Below are 10822 nucleotides of genomic sequence, written 5' to 3' on the forward strand. Positions count from 1 at the left end.
TTTGATGCATCATTTTCATAATCATGTTGACTTTTTTATTTGCTCTTATTTTTCCTTCTATCATTTTTGTTTTGTTCGGAATCTGCCTGTCACACTTGTAATCTGCAGGCAAGTGCCAACCAGCACTGCTCATTTTGGTAACACAGCAGCTTGTGTAGCCAGTGTGAGGATAGTTTCAGGCAGCCAACGATATTGAGAAATTACAGTTTGCTTTTAGCATTAAAACTGAAAATTTTCTGTCTTCAGTTTGCTCTTAGAGGTTGGATTTGATTGTCATGAACAAAACTTTCATGATGTTAGTTCTGCCGCAGATTGTTGACTGCCATTTTTTCAGATACATTGCACATCACAAGGTTTTGGTTGGGTTAGGATATACCTCGTGGTGGCCACTTCCAACGTTGCTCTGTGTTACACATTAACAGCATATGTGAAGTGACCCATCGTGTTTGTGTGTCGTCTACAACCAAGCCGTAGCCTACAGTGAATGTGGCAACACTATAGTGGCAAATGACAGACATCAACTATCAAGCAATTTTAATTCTTATGTATTTCCAATTAGATTCTGTATTGAAAAGGAAAAAAGCTCTTCTTTTATCAGACGTCACTGGATCAAGACTGTGTGTGTGTGTGTGTGTGTGTGTGTGTGTGTGTGTGTGTGTGTGAGAGAGAGAGAGAGAGAGAGAGACAGAGAGAGAGAGGGGGGGGGGTACATTTTTATCTGTTATGATGTAAGTAATTTTTATTTACTAGGGAAAAAAAGACAACTAATCACAGTTGTGTACATTCACGGGTTACAGAAAATGATATCATCATGTGAATGGAGCTCACAAGACCCTGTAAAGCTGATGATTTTCTCCATCCCCCTCTGCTCCCCCATTTCTTTCATAAACCGTGTGAAATTTCAACATCATGATTTAATTTTGTTTCATTAAAAAAGCTCACTCATAGAATAACTAAGTAAATTATGTGGTGATCTGGGTGAACAGACTGGAAAACATTCTGTGATGCTGCCAAGTCTCAACTACATCAACAGGGAAAATAACTTTCCACAGCTGATCTGCCTCTCTGAGTGGCTCAACTATTCCGCACTTGAAGAGAACAGTTTGCTCTTCAAAGAAGTGGTGCAGGCAGCCACTGAGTTGGCGGAAAGCATAAAAATGTAAAGAATAGGCCAGTGAGGTTTATCCTCATTTTTGAAACCATAGCCAGGGACAAAGGTGCAGTTGTGCATAACGTGCAACTGAACTGACTGCAAGTTTGAACACCAGAAATTAAGAATGGGGTATTATTTAGGAGCCCATCCACTTCAGTGGTTTTAATAATTATTATTGTTTTTCTGTTTCTAGTATACTGAAAGCTCACTGGATCCCTTTTGTTTGAGGGGGGGGGGGGGCTACAGTGGTGGTAATACTGTTAACGTTATGAGGAAACAATACCATTTGTTTTTTAATATGGACTTAAAAAAAGCTTTTCATTGGCACTATCCAAAATGTATGAAGACAGCAACACAGCACTGATTACCAAATGCAGACATCTCCAAGAAAATTTTGTAAGCAATGAGTAACACAATTTGAAATCAATAAAGTGAATTGTGCAAGAAATCATGCAATGACTGTAAAAGTGGGCTCAAAAAGCTTAGCAGAAATAAAACCACAACACATATTCAATAAAAGTTCGGTTCTAGCCTCTGCTAACATGGGAGGAGAAGCAGTTGCCATCAGAACATGTAAAAAGGAACACAAAGTGCTGACAGTAATGTCTAGAATATGTCATCATCCGCCCCCCCCCCCCCTCCCCATTAACCATGGACCTTGCCGTTGGTGGGGAGGCTTGCGTGCCTCAGCGATACAGATAGCCGTACCATAGGTGCAACCACAACGGAGGGGTATCTGTTGAGAGGCCAGACAAACGCGTGGTTCCTGAAGAGGGGCAACAGCCTTTTCAGTAGTTGCAGGGGCAACAGTCTGGATGATTGACTGATCTGGCCTTGCAACATTAACCAATACGGCCTTGCTGTGCTGGTACTGCGAACGGTTGAAAGCAAGGGGAAACTACAGCCGTAATTTTTCCCGAGGGCATGCAGCTTTACTGTATGGTTAAGATTAGATGGGTAGATCACATAACTAATGAGGTGGTGTTGAATAGGATTAGGGAGAAGAGAAGTTTGTGGCACAACTTGACTAGAAGAAGGGATCGGTTGGTAGGACATGTTCTGAGGCATCAAGGGATCACCAATTTAGTATTGGAGGGCAGCGTGGAGGGTAGAAATTGTAGAGGGAGACCAAGAGATGAATACACCATCAGATTCAGAAGGATGTAGGTTGCAGTAGGTACTGGGAGATGAAGAAGCGTGCACAGGATAGAGTAGCATGGAGAGCTGCATCAAACCAGTCTCAAGACTGAAGACAACAACAACAACAACAATGTCATCTTTAAGCAACATTGTCATTCAGCTCATAGCTACTCATAATGACTACAATATAGTCACTACTGGTGCTTTGTCAGGAAAAAAAAAAAAAAAAAAAGGTGATAAACAGCTTTTCATTGTGTCAAAAACAGAGAGAAAGTGAAATAACTATAAGAGGTTTAATTTCGTTCCTGGTGGTTTCATACTAAATTTGCCCCTAAGCTCGTAGAATATCCATATGAGATGCAATTGTTAGGACAGATGTTAGTTTAAAAAGTACTCTGAATATGCCTGAGTCTGTGACGCTCATTTTTATTTCACTCCATATGCTGATGACATACAGAATAAATACTGAACTGGTTTGACAGTTGTGTTGCCTGTTTCATAAAATTCAGACAGACATAAAGATCTTTACTGTTGCAGAGGGTTGTCTCTCCTAATCAGCATGTTGCTCAGTACAGCAATTGGTGAAGTAACATAGAGGTCATTCTGCTGAAGGACTAAATAATAGGAAGTGAAATAAAAAATATTGAGCTTTGCGTGACATTTACACCCAGCACCATCTGAGGACATGAATTTGTCAGTACATATGAGCAGATGGTGCTGGAAAGAGCAGACTATCCAGTTGGTGCTGATCTATAATGCCAAACTACCACCATTTTTTTAAACAGTGATCAAGGGCAATGGGACTGTAACCAAGATGTAATTCCTGTCTGTGGAAGAATTGCTCAAGTGTAAAGAAAATTGATAACCATTTCAATGTTGCTCAAATCCTGTCTGAAACAACATAAAACTTTATTGGTGTTAGGTATTGTGCTAGTAGCATTTCTGATAGCAGGAATCAGGTCAGGCAGCATATGAGGAGAGATTAGGAAGAATATCTGTTCAGGCTCCTCAAAAATTACTGCAAAAAAGGAGGCGGCAGCCCATCTAGAAGCCCAACAGAATTTGTTGAAGCCAGACAAGTTACAAGAGGGGGAATGAATCCTGGTAGAAGCTGTAACAACATGTGCAAAGTAATACGACATTGCCACACTGTCTATGCAAAATCACACAGGCGAGTAGCAGCAGCGTTATACTTCAGTTCCCTTTTATCCGTGCACCATGAATTCTGCCAGTAGCAGCAATGCTAGTGGTATAAGTGTTGGTGTGCTAATTAGTAATTGATGGAGATAACATGGTACTAAGAGAATTCATTGAAAATGTTAATGCAGTTTTCATTATTTTTTGGGAGGAACCTACAACTTAACCATTTCGGTGTATATGATCAAAAATAACTGGGGACGCAAGGCCAAAGTTCATGGTATGGGACAAAGTGCAGGACATTCTAGAGGAAATTTCAGACATAAGGACCATTGATTTTTAAGCATGCGGAATGTTTCACCCCACACACCATTTCAGAAAATCAGTAGCTTCATGGCGTAATTGTATCAACCAACTGACTAAAGTGTTCAGGGACACTGCAATGTATGAGTTAAGTGACCAAAGTGACACAACTAAAAGGTGCATTGGAATTAGCATGCACCTTAGGGTGGACATGTTTCATACAAGGCTTAGTGAACAACAGAATACAGTGTATCATGTGTCAAGGGAACAAATAAGCCTCAGTGATGGTGTAGAAGTTGCATCATAAAAGAAAGTCCAGTACTGTTGATGTAAGAAATATGTCCCTAAGGGTGACCCTAAAGAAGTAGCACAGAACTAAATTGCTACAATTGTGGACGAAGGAGTAACATCATGAGAAACTGCAAAGAACCAAATATTATACCTCAAAATTATATAGTGATGACGAGCATAGACATGGTTAGCTTGAGGCAAACAGAAAGGTCAAAAGGAGAGAGATGTCTAATCTAAGAGGATGTAATGGCTTGTGTAATCCATAAAATATTTTACCTCTGCTAATCTATGGTACTACACCAGAGATCGCAAAGAGAATGCTTGTACAACGCAAGGGGCTTATGAATGCTGACGACATGAGGCCAAACAATTCCACACTTACTACTGTCACTACAACAAATCAGGGCATATGGATGGTGACTATAAAAATTTGATTATCTGTGAATGATGCCATAGATGCAGTCTTCATGTACAAGCCTGTAAGAGACTTAAATGTTATAGAAGTAAACAATAAATACAGGGTGGTGCAGTTAAAAGTAACCTGCCTCCCCTTTGAATGCGAACACAATATTTTGGCTTCTGAAATAAAGTAAACAACAACAGTGGAGAGTTTTATGAAATAATCAATTGGTTGCAGTCTGCAAAATGACTTTCTCAGTGGAAGAAATAATTGAAATTGTGAAAGCATATGTGAAAACAGTTTTAGTTAAAGAAACTACCAAAATTTTCAGTGCCAAGTATCCAGATAGAGGATTTCCAACAAAGAGAGCAATACAGTGTCTGTATGAAAACTGGTGCACCTACAGATCTGTACAAAATGTAAAACGACAAAAAATTCTTTCAGTTCACACACCAGAAGTTATTGCACATATTCACCAAAGAATTATTCAGAACCGAAAGTAGTCTACAGATAAACTGGCCCAACAGGTGCATGTCTGTAGGAGGAGTTGCCAGTGGATATTGAAAAGTCTTAATATGAACCTGTATCATATGATGGTTACAGAGCAGTTATGGGAGATGACAGTCATAAACATGTAGATTACTGCACGTGGCCTTCGAATAAGATCAACAATGGTTTGTTAGACCCTTTCCATTACATCATGAGTGACGAAACATCGTTTCATCTTTCCGGTCATGTAAATCCACAGAACACGAGGTACTCGGCAGCAGAGAACCCTAAAATTGTGTGTCAGCAACTCCTCCACGATAAAAAGAAAAAAAATTGGTGTTTGGTGTGGTGTAACAGAATGTGCAACATGGCACCAATATTTTTAACATTACCCTTAAAACCCGTTGCATACATGGAAATTTTTGGTAGATCATTTTGTGCTCAGTCCACTGGATATGAAAGACAATAGTGCTACTTCCAGCAAGATGTGGCAACATACCACAGGTGTAAGGTATCCGTGGAATAAGTCCGCGATGTCTTCACTGAGGAAGAAACTGTCAGAAAACATTTATGGCCACTACATTCACTGGATCTAACAACATGTGATTTTTTCCTGTGGGGACACTTGACGAGTTAAGTCTATGAAACAAATCTACATGCAATACAGGAACTGAAAGACAATATTAGCCGTGATGCTGCCACCATCAGTATCCAAATTTTAGACAAGGTGTATCTGAATATGCTTAGACGTGCATAGCTATGACTTGATGTTGCAGGGGGTCACTTTCAGCATCTTCTATAAATGATTTTTCGTTGTAAATAAATGGTAAGTCCATTTCAGCTCTTCATTTCTGTAATTTCACTGCATTTTCTTTATACTTACATGGGCTACTTTTATCTGCACCAATCTATATATACCAGACCACAATGTAGATAAACATTGTTAGGGAAACATGGAGCAGCTGCAGGTTACCACAGTAAATTACCCAAGATCAGAGTCATGGACTGCAAAGCGAAATACAAGAAGGTTATGGCACAATGTTATAGAATAAAGAAGTATGTAAAATTATTGATACATGAGCACATACAAGCCTCACAAAGGAGAAATGGTTTACAAATTAACAATCAACAATACATGTATTTGGAGACTAAAAGGGGTCACAGTGAGCTGCAGTGGACAAGTTGGAAAACACAGATCTGTGGTTCCTTATAGCTGGATTGGTGCCAGTAGAACACCGATTACATGTCATAGGGAGAGGACTGGATAGTCTACAACACTGAATAATAGGAAAAGCTTTTACAGAAGAAGCAAAGAATTGTTATTGATTATTTTAAAAGGGCATTCGGAAGACAGGGTCACAATATTCTGCTGTGAACAGTTCCAAAGGAGAAAGTACTAAGAGGGGGGCAAGCAGTAGTTTTACTGAGAATCCATGAATGGAAAGAAAGAGAAGTAACATATCACAACCAAAACCCTATAAAACTAAGAGGGCATGTCCCACATAAATCATGAGGAAAGAGAGTAAGCATATGTCATGAAATGGGGAATGAAGTAATCCACCCAATATGGAGAACCTTAGGTATTAAGTTCAAGTCAAAAGCAAGCCGTGAGGCAACAAGTTGCAGGGGATCAGTTATCAATTGAACAAGATTTCAGGAAGCTGAAAAGTGAACAACAAGAGAGTAATATGATAAGACCAAGGGAAAAGAAAATTCTGGGCGTATGTGCGGAAAAAGGTAGAATTTCTTCAGGCAAAAAGGAAATAATTACACCCAAGCAAGACGTAACAAATGGCATATATACATAACACTCAGTGGTACATGTAAAACAAGTAAAATAAGTATATTAAATATATAATAAGTGTCTTAAATACAAATGAGGTCACCAGTTGCTGTGGCCGAGTGGTTCTAGGTGCTTCAGTCCAGAACCGCGCAACTGCTACGGTCGCAGGTTTGAATCCTGCCTCAGGCATGGATGTGTGTGATGTCCTTAGGTTAGTTAGATTTAAGTAGTTCTAAGTTCTAGGGGACTGGTGACCTCAGATGTTAAGTCCCATAGTGCTCAGAGCCATTTGAACAAATGAAGTCAAGTGTGACCTAAATTCAGTGACTGTCATAGCAAAATAATTATCAACAGTAACGAGTATTAAGACTGTACAGGAAGACCCAAACCAAGCAGAAACACAGGTGCAAGTAAGAGAATCTGTATGCACAAGGCATCTAACCTGAGAGAGAAAATGCTAGTTAAAGAAGCTGTATAGTTAGTAATGGGATACATTTTAGCTGAAGAGTCATAAGTTGTTGTATATGAGAGAGTGAAACACATCCTCCCATTATTTCCAGAGTACACAGAAAAAGTCATTAAGTGAGATAGAGAGAGAGAGAGAGGTGTGGGTATGCATTTGTGTATGTTCAGGATCTCCTCCCAAACACCTGGATTGATTTCAGCCAAATTTGAAACAGAAACAGCAGGTCTCATGAGTATTAGCACTGTGGGGTTATAAACTCCTAGCTCCAACAGGAGCAGAGATACACACAAAAGTGTTTTTTTTCCAGTCCCCTGACTTATAGACTGCCCTGCATGACAGGCATCTTGTGTGGGAACAGCATTGGTCTGCTAAATCAATCTGTATTGCAGGGCAGCCTATATGCAGGGGAAAGAAACAGTTTTACAGGCCCTGACATGTAGGCGGCCTTGCATGATAGGCTGCCTTGCATGATAGGCTTGTTGTGTTGGGGTAGTATTTATCTGCTTTGCATGGTGGCTTGTACATCAGGGGCAAATAAATGATTTATGAAGCCCCTGATGTGTAACCTGTCCTGCACAATAGGCGTGTTGTGGGAGTAGTGTTGGCTTGCTTTATTGAACTGTGTTGCAGGGAGTACATGAGCCAATGAGCATGACTGGGGACAGGTTGAGATGGATAGAGGAGGGGATGGGCAGAGAGAAGGGAGGAGGGGGAGATGCATGAAGCAGGTGAAAGGTGCAGAGAGGCCTCGTGGGTAGGTGAAAAAAGAAGAGGGGGAGGTGTACATGTAAAGAGTTAGAGGGAGGAGGGATATATTCAGAGAAATGGGGAAGATGATATGGTCAGAGAGAGAGGAGGTGTAGCAAATGGACAAAGAGAGAGGGAGAAGGAGATGAAGAGACAAAGAGAATGGGGAGGGCAAGATATGCGGATAGAGGTGGAAGGATGAGGTGCACAGACATAGGATGGGAGAGGGGGCACAGAGAGGGGAAGGACTATTCAGTATGTGTTTTGAACATGAAGGCAAGCTTAGCTGTGAGGAAACTGCTAGTAGAATATATAAAACACACAAGACATTGTTACAAGAACAGAAAGAAGAAAGAATTTTTGAAAGCCAAAGTCCTCAAATCCACCAGTGTTATTAGTGCCAGAGGGAAGTGATGCTAGTGGGCAAATAAAATATAGATTTATAACATAAGAACAGAAAAATAACATAATGCATGTATAAAGGCACTTACTTACTTACAGGTTTAGTTTTACAAGGATAGGACAGCCAGTCACCCAATTTTTGCACTTTAATCTTGGCTAGTGGTTACCACTAAATATTGATGGAACCCAAATACACAGGGGGGAAAAGCATATAGTGTGAATTTTCATTCCAGCACTATGAATACAGAAGACTACCCATAGGGCTGAAAAATGCACCGAACACTTTCCAGAGGTTAACGAATGAATTACAAGGAACAACGTGTGTTGTGTATTTGAATGCTATTGTGTGTTGTGGAAGCTCACTAAAAGGGTATAATAAAATGTTGAAAGAAGTTTTTGATAATCAAATGAAGAACAAGCTGAAGCTCCAGGACGATAAGTGCAAATGTCTAAGGACTGAAAGTATATATTTGGGGCACAAGATAACAATTGGATGAAGGAAATGTGAAAAAATTGAAGGAAATTTTAGTCCCATAGACAATGAATAAATTAAAGAATACTTGGCCTTACAGCATATTTCAGAAAGTTCATCTGAAAACATAGCCAGGTTGCAAATCCATTGTGTATGTTAAGGTGGAAATACCATATGAGTGAGGAAGCGAGCTGCTAGCAGCATTTGAAGGCTTAAGAGAAATTGGTGAACACCGATATGTAACTACCTCAATCTCGAGAAGCAATTTATAGTAACTACTGGTGCCAGTGGAGAAACACTAGAAGCATATAACATGACAACCAGAGGTGACACGTAAACTGAGAAACTGGCATATGCTACCGGGAGAAGGAGCCTAGTGAATGGACTGTGCAATAGAGCTCCTGAAAAGGAGTTTTGGTATTTTTGAGCCAAGCTGGACCTTTCTGGGAGGTACAGTGAGTGCAACTTTTGAAATGTTGGCCCTTGTATCCAGCAAGAATTAGACTATTTGTGATAAATTAATGATACAAAAAAATCTAAGAACTTCTATTTTTAATTTTCATCAGTGAGATGAGCACATTGACGCTTCAAACAGTCTGTCTGATAAAATTTGGCAAAATTACAGCATATATAATACCTACATCTAGCATAAATCAGTAAAACTTTATTTACTATTAAAACCCATATAGCTACAAAGATAGAGACTAAGCAAAGTTCTACCTACTGTCAACATCTACTTCTGGCCAAACTACTGTGGTGATTTATTAAGCATTTCAGACATTACAACACAAATAAAAGTAAACAAGATGCAATTTTAGCCATAATTCTGTAATTCAAATATACATGTGGTAATAACACAGCAGGAAGTAAGCATACTCGTGACCTATCTTCCTGTGTAAATGGACTGTAGATGTAAGATTGATTTCTTAGTAAAATTAGCATGGAGTAGAAATGATAATTAATAAAACTGGCTGTAATTCAAAAGTGGTACCGAGCGAGGTAGCGCAGTGGTTAACACACTGGACTCGCATTCGGGAGGATGACGATTCAAACCTGTGTCGGGCAATTCTGATTTAGGTTTTCCATGATTTCCCTAAATTGCTGAAGGCAATGCCAGGATGATTCCTTTGAAAGGGCATGGCCGATTTCCTTCTCCTTCCTTCTCTAACCGAAGCTTGTGCTCCATCTCTAATGACCTCGTAGTTGACGGGATATTAAACACTAATCTCCTTCCTCCTCAAAAGTGGTGTGAAATATGTAAAGATCAATTATAAAATCATGTAGAAAGCTGCTTTAAAATGACATCCTGCATTAATCAGGAGAATAATATTTAGCTATGTTCCATTTGCTTGATATATTTTGATAAATTTACCACATTTGTGATTGAAAGTAAACCACCAGATGTAGAACTGATGTAAGGTCTCATAGTGACCCATGTGGAAAGATGATAGACCATTTATTTAAAATTAGACATTTTCTAAATTTTATCTTGGTCAGCTGACGCAAAGCATTGAGAGGCAGCAAGCCTATTTAATTGAAGGAAGACACAGTGTTGCTGGCAGCAGAAGTATGCCATCAACACATGATAAAATTGTAGTGTGATGTAGGTAGTAGAATTCAGTTTTTGAGAGGTTCGTTGCATAGTTCTGCTTAGAAATTTTTGCTAGTGTTACTTTTGAACTTATATTCAAAGTATCGCACATGTATGTTGGAGTCTGAAATTTTAACTGTTAATGGTAGCCCCCACACACTAATACTGTGAGGGACATTGTATTCTGAAGGTGTGATTTGGAGCTAGAAACAGAACATGAAATTTCATGATCTTTGATACTTAAACATCTTGTGGATCATAATGGCTTTGTGGTTAATGTTAACATAGCTTCTTAGCTATTGTACCGCACGACATGATCACTGGTACAGGTGAACTTGTATGATAACATACTCCATCAGAAACATTATACAGTGTTAAGAAATCAGTACTTACTAGGTATGTTACAGTCAGTCTGTATAATCAAAACTCAATATGATTCAACCAAACT

The sequence above is a fragment of the Schistocerca nitens genome, chromosome 3 (assembly GCF_023898315.1).
Source record: "Schistocerca nitens isolate TAMUIC-IGC-003100 chromosome 3, iqSchNite1.1, whole genome shotgun sequence".
Classification (NCBI taxonomy): domain Eukaryota; kingdom Metazoa; phylum Arthropoda; class Insecta; order Orthoptera; family Acrididae; genus Schistocerca; species Schistocerca nitens.